The sequence below is a fragment of the Limulus polyphemus genome, unplaced genomic scaffold (genome assembly GCF_000517525.1).
Source record: "Limulus polyphemus unplaced genomic scaffold, Limulus_polyphemus-2.1.2 Scaffold121, whole genome shotgun sequence".
In the NCBI taxonomy this organism is placed as follows: Eukaryota; Metazoa; Arthropoda; class Merostomata; order Xiphosura; family Limulidae; genus Limulus; species Limulus polyphemus.
This window is the reverse complement of record NW_013665731.1, coordinates 134,163-147,657: the sequence shown is the minus strand read 5'-3', so window position 1 is coordinate 147,657 and position 13,495 is coordinate 134,163. Positions and strand designations below refer to the sequence as shown.

Here is a 13,495-nt window from a genome sequence, read left to right as displayed (position 1 = left end):
ACAAACTCCTTTGAGCATTATATTTTCCATCACTTTTATTGAGCAACTGTACTCCTGGCTTACGTTTGGACATGATATTTTTTTTTTAAATTGTAGGCCTACGTCTTCCACACAAAACTATTACCAACTACCTAAATTGCGAGAAGCTTATTGTTTTTGATGCGCAGCGCTGCCAGATTGCAGCGCGGTCGCGCATGCGCACAGCTTAGAGGAACATTGGTAGAAAGCTTCTTTTTTTATACTAAAGGATATACACATAGAATGTTTCCATTATTTGTTTTAATTAAATCTATAGAATCCCCGTAACTCTACTAATATTTCTTTCAGTGAGAATATTTTGATACACTGTGCTCAACACGCTTCCCAGAGTCTGCGTGTTTAAGTACTTACTCGCGATACAAGGGCCATCAGGGATTTAATTACTCTGCTGAAGCCCGCAACCATATTTTGTCTATATGTTCTGGTTGCAATAAATTAATGTTTATACCTTGGACTTATGTACACAGCACGTTTTGAAAGACTGATGGGAAGAAAACGCATTTATCATCATTTACTGAGGTTATTGGCACTTCAGTCCATTCATTATAGTAAGTAAACGTCCATTATATAATGTTTCGATCTGAGGATTATAGTAGTTATTACTTTATTTGGTAGGGCCATGTCTGTTTCACTTTTATTCTAGTAAATGCAAAAGAATATCAGAATCAGCGGCTTTCTGAATTTGATTATTGTGTGTAATGATCTTTGTTGTCAACGTATCGTTAAAATATGAATCTGAACGACGTAGCTACACTGATTGTATTAACCGTAGGACAATACGGAATTTTATTTTGAGAGAAGGACTAAACGTACGATTTGTACGCCATTTTCATCACGTTTGTTTGTTGTTAAACACAAAGTTACACGAAAGGCTATCCATGCTGTGCCCACCACGGGTATCGAAACCCGGTTTTTAGTGTTATAAGCATTCAGACTTACCGCTGAGCCACAGGGTGTAATCAGTTTTGATTGATCAACGTCTAGATTAAATATAGAAAAAAAGCTAGAATCAGACTAAAAACAGTTGGTTTTATTAAAACGTCTTACGAAAGTAAGGAAGACTTCTAGTAAACTAGATGTAATAAAAAAGTGTCTTCTATTAGTGTTTTAGTATTAGATTTTGTCAAAAAAATCGCATCTAACCTTGGTCCGTGAAGTTAGTTGCACTTCCAACATCACAATCACATAATCTCATTAAAAGCTCTAAATTTCTAAACACTCGTTTGATATTGAAAATGTAATAGCGAATATATTCAGTTTCGATGATAGTCGTTTCCGAGAAAGTTCATATGTCTTCTTACAATCATAGCTTATAGAATCTGATATAGGAAACTATTAAAAACGCGAATCAACTATCATATCATCTGAAGTCTGCTGTATAACTCAATTAAAACACGAAATAACAATAATAGCACCTCTATAACACTGTTATAAACACGAAGTATCAACCATAATATTTGGAGAATACCATATATAAGATACTTTCAGGTAGGATTTATTCTACTCAGATCGACACGACAGGTCCACTAATAACGGAATGTTCTGATTACTGAAATCGTGATAAATAATGAAATACTGATTATAAGTGTACATTTTACGTGAGTCACCCTTATTTAAGACACACACACACAGTTCAAATGTATACTTAACTTGTCCTATGAGACAGTTGCCTTTACTAGAGTTAGTACGAACTCGGGGATCTCAATTTCCAAACTATATCTTTCACGATCGTTTTCCAGACTGAATCCCCTGAGATCTTGTTCCAGCCTGGATAATTCTCACGTTAGTTGCTTCAAATCATTAACGTCAGAATTACCCAGAGCAACACGTGAAATACAAGAAAGATCGTTACCACTAGGGATTACATGACCACCAACGGAAAAATAGGCCCGGCATGGCCAGGTTGTTAGGGCGCTCGACTCGCAATCTGCAGGTCGCGGGTTCGAGTCCCCGTCACACCAAACATGTTCGCCCTTTCAGCCGTGGGGGCATTATAATGTGACGGTCAATCCCACTATTCGTTGGTAAAAGAGTAGCCCACTACTAAATTAGGGACGGCTAGCGCAAATAGCCTTCGTGTAGTTTTGCGCAAAATTCAAAAACAAAACAAAAACAAATCGTCAGGAAAGTGTTAGATTGAATGTTGCTGCCTAATTGTCAGATTTTTATTATATCTTACGTTGAGTTTAAAATATGTATACATAACATGTATTTAGTATATAAAATATGAAAAATGACGAAAATGAAAACGCAGGATATAACGTTTAATTTAATAGAAAAGTCAAGTTCTACACGGTCTTAGATTCACTTGTTTGTTTTTACTACAAAGCTACACAATGGGGAATCAAACCCCGGATATTACGATCCTTTAGTTGGTTCTACACTCAGTTAATTCTTGTATAACATAAGATAACTTGTCCGATCCTCGAAAACACCCACTGTCAGGCCAAGTTAGTATTTCGGAGAGTACTCGTCTGGGAACACGGAGTGATGATGGCCTTATTACTTGTCCAATCCCCTAGTGGCTAAGTGGTAAGTCTACCTGCTTACAACGATAAAAAATGAGCTTCGATACTTGTAGTCGGCAGAGTATAGATAGTCTATAGTATAATTTTGTGCTTGACAAAAAGCCAATCAAACAAAAATTTGGTACAAAATAATATAATGCTTTTATGAAGAAAGTTTGGTTATATCTTTTAGCTATAAAAACAAACAAATCTAATACTAAGAATCCTAAATAACAGCTTTGCATTAAAAAGCAAACAAAATGAAAACTGTCATTTAAAATCATATTAAATTTAGTAATGATTAGTAGTTTAAAAACTGGGGAATGATCAAATTTTCAATTTCATTTCTTTTTCAAATATACTCTTTATGAGTCACACAGTTAGTCTATTTTAATTTCATCATTTAAAAGAATCGATTTCATATTTTTTTCAATGAATCACCTTATCAATCTCTTTTGTTCATTTGAAGTTAAGTACAAAGCTAGACAATGGGCTGTCTGTACTCTGCCTACCACAAGAACCGAAACCCGGTTTCTAGCGTTGTAAATCCGCAGACATACCGCAGACATACTGGGGTGGGGTGGCGTGGGGGTGGAAGCTCAATCTCTTTTAATAGAATCATTTTACCAGTGTGTTTTAAATTAGCTACCTTGTCAGTTTATTTTATGTGAAACATTTTATCAGTATGTTTTAAATTAGCTACCTTGTCAGTTTATTGTATGTGAATCACTTTATCAGTATGTTTTAAATTAGCTACCTTGTCAGTTTATTTTATGTGAAACATTTTATCAGTATGTTTTAAATTAACTACCTCGTCAGTTTATTTTATGTGAAACATTTTATCAGTATGTTTTAAATTAGCTACCTTGTCAGTTTATTTTATGTGAAACATTTTATCAGTATGTTTTAAATTAGCTACCTTGTCAGTTTATTGTATGTGAATCACTTTATCAGTATGTTTTAAATTAGCTACCTTGTCAGTTTATTTTATGTGAAACATTTTATCAGTATGCTTTAAATTAACTACCTTGTCAGTTTATTTTATGTGAATCATTTTTTCATTTTGTTTTAAATTAACTACCTTGTCAGTTTATTTTATGTGAATCATTTTATCAGTATGTTTTAAATTAATAGCCATTCCATTTTATTCTAAATTAATTATTTGAATCATTTTCTTACTCTATTTTAAACGAATTGTTTTGTCAGTTATTTTAAAAGAATTACTTGTTAGTCTCTTTTATGTGTATACTTTTATCAACGTTAATAAAAATGTTTGTCGAGTTTTGAAATTTTTATTAACTGCACTTCAAATATTGTTTTTCGATCAAGAATAAGGATATTATAATAAAAGCTTTCTGAGTATAAATCAACTTTTAGATTGTAAGTTAGATACGCTGTTGTTAATGGCGGCATGATTAAATAGAAAAGATGAGACAATACGATTAGGTAATCGGTCTTTTTTGTTGTTTGTATATGCATGTACTTTGTTGAAAGGGGTCTTAGGTGCTTAAGGAATATATACAAAGCGCGTAAATTGTTAAGACATCGCAACACAGCGAGGCGATAATATTATGATCAAGGCAGAATGGAGAAGATTTTGCCAGTGGTATAGAAAATAATGAATCTGGAGCCAGAAATATGGTAACAAATGTGCACTGATAAGAGCATCATACTATCAAATGAAGCTTGAGCTATATATAATAATGATATTGCAGATTTGTCAATACCAAGAATTAGACGTTCAGGTATGGCTAAGGTATACCCAAATGTTCTAATTCACCATTTTCATAGAGGTGTTGGGAAACTTTGTCACTTCAGAGACAGTCATTTGGTTGAAAGCCATCTTTTCTAACACTGACGAATTTGGTTGAAAACACGCCTATCTATCACTGATAAACCGTTCTCAACAGACCAACAAATTCGATCAAATGTCTCACTGCTTCGTAACGCATATAAGCCGGCTGGTAAACTACCTAATGTGGAGACCTAATGCACATTTCGGTTATTTACTTTATCAGTACAGATTCTCAATTACGGGCTCCAGTAGCTAATAAATGCTCTATATAATTTGGTTCTAAACACATAATTTTTATTGTTTTTTTCCTTGTATGAGCATAATAAGTTTGCATGTTATGAATTAAAAAGTGCATGTAATGCATTATTATATTAAATTTTTCTATAGTCTGTATTTACTTATTTATCTGTGCCTTTTAGTCATGGACGTTGTTCTGAAAAAGTAATGACGACCTTAGCAGTGGTCCTATATTTGGAGAATGATCTTCCATGATCAAAAGTGCAACAAAAATATCCTTAATATTTTTATATCTTATACCGATCTACAATCGATATAAACGTCATATACTCGAATAAAATAATGCAATAAATATATTTTTAAAAGTCAGTACAAACATGTGAAAAAATTACTTTTCTTGCGAATAGGCAAAGTTAAATTAACAATTATGCAAGTCGCTATTATAAATTAATCGTTTTGTCAATATATTTTAAATGAATAATTTCGTCAGTCTATTCTAAAATAACTGCTTTATCAATTCATTTTAAATGAATTGCATTGAAATTCTAGTTTAAGTTTTGCTTGTCTAGTCAAGTTTCACGCAATGCTATTCTGCGCCAGGTTTCCCTAATTTAGAAAGTAATAAACTAGAAAAAAGGTAGCTACTCGATACTGTCAAATCTTTCGCTACTTTAAGGTAACATTGGGATTAATCTTTACCTTATAACGCCACCACTCATAAAACACTAGCATGTTCGATAATAGATCTGCGACTTACAGATTGCGAGTCGAGTGCTTTAACCACTAGACCATGCCCTAACTTAAGAGTATAACTTTATTATTTTTTTTTGAATCAACAGCTTGTCAGTTTGTTTTAAGGAAAACCTTTGTCTGTCGATATTTTTAAGCGAATCTCCTGTTAACCCGTATTAAACGAATCGCTTTATGAGTCTATTTTAAGCGAATAACTTTATCAATTTGTTTTAAATTAATTACTTTGTCAGTTTATTTTCAATGAATAACTCTGTGGTCTGTTTTAGATAGAAAATTTGTCAATCTATTTCAAATTTACAACTTTACCAGTTTATTTTGTTAGCGAGTTTTAAATTAATCACGTTGTCAGTTTATTGGAAAAGTAAAACGGTGTTAGTCTATTTTAAATTAATGCTTAAATGAGTCACTTTTATGTATTTAAGTAAGTCAATTTGTCAGTTTATTCTAAACAAATTATTTCATCAATATATGTCTTATCCATTACTATTTCGGGCTATTTTTCTAAGTCACTTTTTCAATATATTTTAAGTGAGTCACTGCCTCATTTTTATGAGTCTGCGTCTGTTTGTTATTTTTGAATTACTACGTCAGGTTATTTCTGTGAAATATTGGGTCAGTAAAGCCTTATAAATCACTTTGTCAGTCTGTATTTTTTTTAAGCTTCGTTTTGAAAACGTTTTGATTTGTTAATGAAAGGACTTACTAACGATAAAAAATATAAAGTTTTTTTAATAAAAGAATTCTTTTCCAACAAAGCAAAAGTTAGTATCATTGTTACATGCTTGAAACACGAGCACTTTCGTTTCTGAGTGTGTTCGTAGGCGTGTGACGCGTGTTTTAAGAACTCTTTGTGTCATATACTACGAGCTTTGATAAATTAGCTTTAGTATGGGACATTTAGTCTTTTATATCATACAGGGAATATTTTATTGTCAGCAAGTCAAACGAAATCAAAATAGAAGTTACTACGCCTACAAAATAGGTCTACCGGAAAGTATAGCATCTAGTTCATCTCACTGTTGACAGGTGACAAATGCTGTAGGCGTTTCCTGTAAACGTTCCTGTGCTGCTTCCAGGCCAGATCGCGATTCAGATTTCTATTTTATTGAGAGACGTTTCTCTTGTAATACTTTATCTATATCTAACGTGTAGAAATAATTTTTAGAATAGAGTTAGGGTACCGTTTAGAAAGTCAACTATTTTCTAAGTAAATATATACATATCTGGAGCTTAATACTATATTGATTTTCTTTACAGAAGCATAAGGTTTATTTTACGTATTAGCAAACTGCCACTTAACTGTGATTCACGACTAGGTAAGTCGAGTTATGATATGTAAAATATGAAAACAAAGAATAATCTAAAATTTGTGATAGAAATTAATGTCTTTTCATCATTTCTCTCCTTTTTTTCACATATTCCAATAAGAATATAATGACGTTACCTGTCTTCTTGTTTTATTTATGGAATTAAATATGTTGTACAGCTAAACAGAAGTGACAGATTTATCACTCGTGGTAAAAAATATTACACTTTTTAAAGCAAAATACAAGTATTATTTTTAATGAATGTGTGTTTTCAGGAAAGAAAGCTTTGGATGTTTCTTTTCTATATTTTAAACAGAGAGTTGATAATGTTCAAATGTTTTATAATAATGAAGATTAATGTGTTTATATAATATAAGTGTACATGACAAAAGATCCCCAGAAGGCCTAAAAGAAAAGCTTACAGAGCTCATAAATTTTTGGATTTAAGATGTATTTCTATTTGTAAAGGTAGCATGGATTATTTAGTATATATATATATATATATATTCCAAACTCCAGTAATTTCAGATATATTTAGATATACATATATCATTATTTCACAAATAGTATGGTTTGTCATTATGTATGTATAAGTAGTGTGATGCTATTGAAAAATGATCTCTTTTGGGAAGTATATGTAACAGCTCTTACCAGGCGCAAAATATTTATATAGTGAGATCATAAAGATGTGTTCATGTCGGGGACTTAGAATTTTTAAGAGAGGGATATTCATTGTACTTAATGACATTGGAAAAGAAAAGAATATCCTGAAAGGGACTTGCAACAAGTCGTACTCCAGGCGTGTTAAGCAAAGTGCGATATCTTGTAACAGGCAAGAATCCACGAAAATATGGGTTAGTGGCATAATCCATCAACATGCCCCAGGCAACAGTACTTAATATAATATAGAAAGATTTCCACCTGCAAAAGCAACGCAAGTCACTTGTACAGAAGTTGCTTCCATGACATATCCATTCAACCGTCACACATCAAGCAGCTGGAGAATGAAATGTGTATTCCATACAAGGACATACTGGTTAAGTTGACAGATGCAGCGCCTATGGATATATGTGAGACTGGACTGTAGAAACTGCCGCTGGGAACAAGTCCTTGTACACTAGATGGGATATGGAAATCTACCAGAGAGGAACCGTATGCTTTGGACTTGACTGAGCATGATCAAATATTGCGACATGAGCTGCAACGACACTGTGAGTCTCGAAAATTGGCTTAGTATAATGTCCTCTGCCACTGTAGTACAGGCAGACAAAATCAATACTACTCACTACAAATGCTTAAAAATACGTACTTTTTGCAGTTATCAGACATTTTAAAAGTAATATATATACACAAAAACTATCATAACGAATTACTACATCAGTGAAAGCATTGAGTACATTATAAGAAATATAACTTCTACCAGAGTTCAATGATACTATAAATTTTAAACTTTAATTATTTTTTTGCTTGATTATATAAAGTTTTCGTTGTTTATGTGTCTGGAAAAATGGAGCCATCAATGAATTTGCCATACAGTATATATAACAGATATAGCCTTTTTCACAATATTTGCCTATGTTGTCAGAACAAAAACATTTGAAATATAATGATACGTTTCAGCCTTTCGAGTTAAACGTGCGCACGGAGGACATTTATATTCTAAAGAACATATTCGGTCCATTTCCAATATGTATTTCTGTCACTCAAAGAAATACTTATGTAGATAAGGAGCGTTTTTACATTAAGCGTAAATACCTAAAAATTTTACGTTGAAGACATATTTCTAGTGAGCTATAATAGTTCTTTAAATTCAAAGAACAGAAATCTTGTTTTTAATGGTTAACTACAGAATATATTTCTTGCAATTGTTTTGCATTTTTCCATTACTTATTTCTTCCGAATACAAACTAGGTTTGGTTTTGAGTAAAGTATTTGGAATGTTTTTATTTGCCACAGTAAACATATATTTGACTAGACTTTAAAGAATATGTAACATCGATGTGATGTTACTAATTTATCCTTCTGAATTATTCAGCAGACACGATTAAGATACTAAAAAGAAATATGGAACCCAATGTATCATTGGATGGCTATTTCCTTTATAGCATCTTAAACAGCGTGCTTTATCTGATTACTCACAAGAATGAATTAGTAGCATTATTGCTACATATTCTTCAAATTCTGTACAAATACGGTTTTACTGTGTCGAGTAAAAGACAATTAAAATATTATGCATATAATTGACAGATCAAAGTTATAAGAAGCTTGGTCTTGTTTCTCGATATGCAGTGTTTATGACTACGAATGAATAATGAGTTTCCTGTAACTGGTTTAATTTGGGGACAAGTAGTGAATAAAATGATAGATTGGGCTTCGCAGTTTTTGTTAGTACCTTTTTTTTTCACAGAATGCGATAAATGCGCTACCTTACCGAATTAGTACTCATTTGATAGATAGCTTGCATTTGACGAGTTTATTTTTAAAAAAAACCTTTCCTGTCGAATGTTGGATGAACAAATTAAAATCTTCAGTTACTTTCTGGTTTAAACACTTTGGAATTTTAGTGACCTTTGGTTTGTATGTTATCGATCTGAATATAAACAGATTTATTTCTACCATAACGTTCCATTGTGAAGTATTAAAAAATCATGCAATCATAATTTTACTAAAATTACTATTTAATATCCGTATTTGGAACTTGAAAATATATTTTAAAATCAGCCTTTCAAAATTCACCTCCACTCTTTTGCCGTGACCACGTTTTGCCTTACATAAGGATGCAATATAATATATGCCGATGTAATTTTGCATTTTTCATTTAAACGTGTTAATTCTCAGCAGATAAAATATTGTTGATATGAAGTACCTTAATATACTACCATTACTGATGAGAACCGCTAACTGATAAGATATAGACCGTTACTTGTTTCAGCAATGTTGTTACTTTTATGTAGTATAAATTATGCTATGAACAAAACAAGGATATTATTTTGATGCTAATATACATAACATTTTATTGTTGCGGTGGATCGCTAGAGTCTATTGTCAGAGTTCTTGACATCATACGTGTATAACCATTAGAAGTACAACAATAAAACCTAAAGTAATTGTTTTCAATAATGGTTATATTTAAAGCAGAAGGAAACCATAATAACTGTTAAAAAATGGCTGTTATGTGTTTTATGCTGCTAAGAAATTAAATTAATGACTTATTTTATTATAGTAATTATTGGAATACACTTACAAGTCACAAATTGGATTTAGAGAGGATTTATTTCTTCGACATAGAACACCCGGTAAATCTGTTCACTTGATTATAAACGTCGAAGTTTCGTGCACTAGAAGGAACTTAAAGAATGTTAGCTCTATGACTTCGGATAAAATCACTATCCTATAAAACGAAATGAGCATTTTGGTTTCCTAAGGATTTTCATTCTTGTTCCTTAATAAACATTTCTTCATTCGTATACGCTTTAGGGGATTCTGTTATTTGAATATTATATGAGGAAGCGTTATCATGTATATCTTATACCATGAATTTGATTGCAGATTTACCTACTTTATATATGTTCCCCCGATGGAACAGCGGTAAGTCTATGGAGATACAGCACTAAAACTACAACAGATAGTCCAATGTGGCTTTGCTCTCAAAGAAACCCAGACCTTATAAATGTCTTATAAAAATATTGTGGAAGATTGCACTTCTGGTGTTAATTTGTAAAATTATTCATTAAATGTTGAAGAACGACATTTTGAAAATACAAAATGACTTTTACTACACAAGCAGTAAAAAACACAAATGAATAAAACTAAGACGAAGATTTAATATATTGTTCATTTAACAGTACAATAAATTCATTACTGACAGATATTCAAATCTTGTTCCGAATTTTCTTAATTTTGATGTTTTATTTGGTCAGTGATATCATTCGAAAGAATATCAAAATATAAAAAACCAGGTTAATAAACTAAATAAAACTTGTAGCCTTTTAAGGCTACCAAACGTCAAGTTAAAGAGGCTTCCTTAATTATAAAGAAACAGACTAGTAATATTGTGATATTCATTTATGTAATTGGATTCTAACTAGAAACAATAGATAAATTAAGTTAGCTGATAAGAAAACAAACTAGAAATATTTTCATAAACCATTCATTTGAAGACATACTTAATTTTTCTGATTCTGCATTAAATAAAATAGAGAATAAAGTGTTATCTAGTCATCCGAAATTTGCCATATCTTCACTGAAACTTGAAGATTAAAATTATCTTCTTCCGTTTGAGCAATAGATACAAAATATTTTAAACACCTTCTATGGTTTGATAATATAGAAATATTTCATAGCACCAGAACTAAAGTATGTGGCATTGCCTTAACGAATTTAATTATAATTTAAAGGTTGGAAATATTTTGAGTGCTAATAATGAATTTAATAAATTTATTACATACTTTAAACAGCTTCTATGGTTTAATAATATAGAAATATTTCATAGCACCAGAACTAAAGTATGTGGCATTGCCTTAACGAATTTAATTATAATTTAAAGGTTGAAAATATTTTGAGTGGTAATAATGAATTTAATAAATTTATTATATACTTTAAACAGCTTCTACGGTCTGATAATAAAGAAAGATTTCATAGCATTATAGCTAAAGTATGTGGCATTGCCTTAACGAATTTAATTATAATGTAAAGTTTGAAAATATTTTGAGTGATAATAATGAAATTAATGAAATTTAAAAAACCAAATCCGAAAAACAACAACAGAGAAAGTAACTTACAGAGATATCTCTTACAATTCAAAATAGATAACTTAATATGTCAATAAGAATATTTTAGAATATGACCTTCCGTTAGTCATCCTAGTAATTTATATGGTATTCCTAAAATTCATAAAGAAGGTTGTCCTGTCTGGCCTATTGTCTCAAATATTGGAATATATAATCCTGAATTTGCTGGTTTTTATTGCAATACCTGTAAAAATGGACAGACAGTAAGTATACACTGAAATATAGTTTCTTCTTTTCTGATGAAATGCAAAAGTTAATGCTTGATAGAAATGCATATTGTGCCAATTTTGACAAATAACCTCTGCATACCAGCATTTTCTTCGAGGAGACGTTACAACTAGTAACTGAATTAATCTATCATGAAGACAACGAAATTGAACTATCCAAGTTCGTTCTCAAGCAGGTGTTGAAATATGCTACTAAAATCACACATTTCCTCTTCGATGGGATAATTCACGATCAAACTAATATTGTTGCAATGGACTTGCATCTAGCGCTTGGTTTATGAAGTAAAACGTCTTAGATACGGCTGTAAGTATATTGGGTCTACAAGATGGCTAAAAATGTGTACAAGAACATGTGAATTTGTGAAATGACAACAAATCTGGTGTAAAAGACCACCTTATTCAAGGCTATTACACAGTAATACTCTCATCCGTGTTTAAGATCATGTCTAATTGCATTGATGAGAGAAGTTTGCGTATCAAAAAATAAAATAAAAATAAAACCATGTTAAATCATAAAGTAAGGCATAAACTATTCGGTCTTAATTTATCAACTGGCTTATTGCTAAAAGTCTAATTAACGTTTATTACGAGTTTGAAACTAACGCATTACTAAGTCTTTCAGGTAGTACAGCTGCTTTCTCTGACTCACGAAGTAGACTTTCACTGTAGAGCTAGCGTTGTAAGATTTCTTATAATTACGCCTTACTGATAGTACAGCTGCTTTCTCTGACTCACTAAGTAGGCTTTAACTGTGGAGCTAGCGTTGTAAGATTTCTTATAATTAAGTCTTACTGATAGTATAATTAATACATAACTTCTTTCTCACTTCCTCTAAAAAATACCCAGGATGAAAGAATGAAAACAAACAAATAATACTATATGTTTATGACCGAGTTTTCAAACTTCTCAGTTTACTTTTCTGGTCTTATTCTAAGGTGCTTCTAGAACCAAACTGTGTAAGTTTTTTGTTTGTTGAACATTAAAATGCTTTACAACTAGTGAGTCACTGTAAAAATATTTTTCAATTGCTTAATGTTTCAAGATAAATAATAAAGTTGTTTTGGAATAGCCGTATCTTTTCGGAGGAGCACGAAATCAATCTTCGTTCGTGATGATCTTATCTCTATAAAAGTCACAAATAGCTATGGGAAACATTATTTTATCTAAAAGCAATAAACTGAAGATTATAAATAACTCATTCGTTATTGATGTGTATAACGTTGCGAGGTATACTCGTGGAGTTGTATAAATCATTCTGACATCTAAATTAACATAATGACAGTGAGAAATATCTTCTCATTTTCATCACAATTCCCTTACGTTGCTGTTATAACAGTTTTCAGTTATTAGAATTACTCTATACATCATCACGATAGTGTAATTGAAAAATATTATGTTGGTGTAATTGAAAGATATTAGGATAGTATAATAGGAAGATACGTATTACGATGGTTTAATTAAACATTCGAAGTTTTTCTTGTTGAGTTTGAAAGTGTCATGTTCCCTCTACAGTAGTCTATAACTAAATCACTTTCATCAAAATGGGAGGTTTGAAAGTAATCTAGCTAGACTCGTTAAAATAAATTTAAGTATAAACTGTTATAATTCTCACTAAAATGTAATCTATCTTTTCGGTTAAAAATATATTAATAAGAGTTCCATTTCTGTAAAGAATGCGAAGGAAAGGTGAAGCATTAAATACCAATGATTTTATGGAAATTTTATAAGTGTGAGGAAGACCGCTGTAGCAAATAAGTAAATTAGAAATAATTTTCCTTTTTACTAAAATAATATTTAAAGTAACTTTGAAACGGATCTAAAGTGATAATATTAGTCAAAT

The 13,495-nt window shown here is 31.3% G+C and overlaps 1 protein-coding gene across 2 annotated transcripts in view; it reads left to right on the top strand.

Moving 5' to 3' along the window:
• The window catches only part of LOC106472472 (slit homolog 2 protein-like), a 38,295-nt gene that overhangs the window by 4,780 nt on the left and 20,020 nt on the right, over positions 1-13,495 (top strand). Inside the window, exon 1 of one of the 2 annotated variants that reach the window (XM_022401876.1) lies at positions 507-587. The exons of the other annotated variant lie outside the window; for it this stretch is intronic. The gene's annotated coding sequence lies outside the window, so the exon portion shown is untranslated. Of the gene's footprint in view, positions 1-506; positions 588-13,495 lie in introns of those variants that run through there. 2 annotated transcript variants of the gene reach the window in all.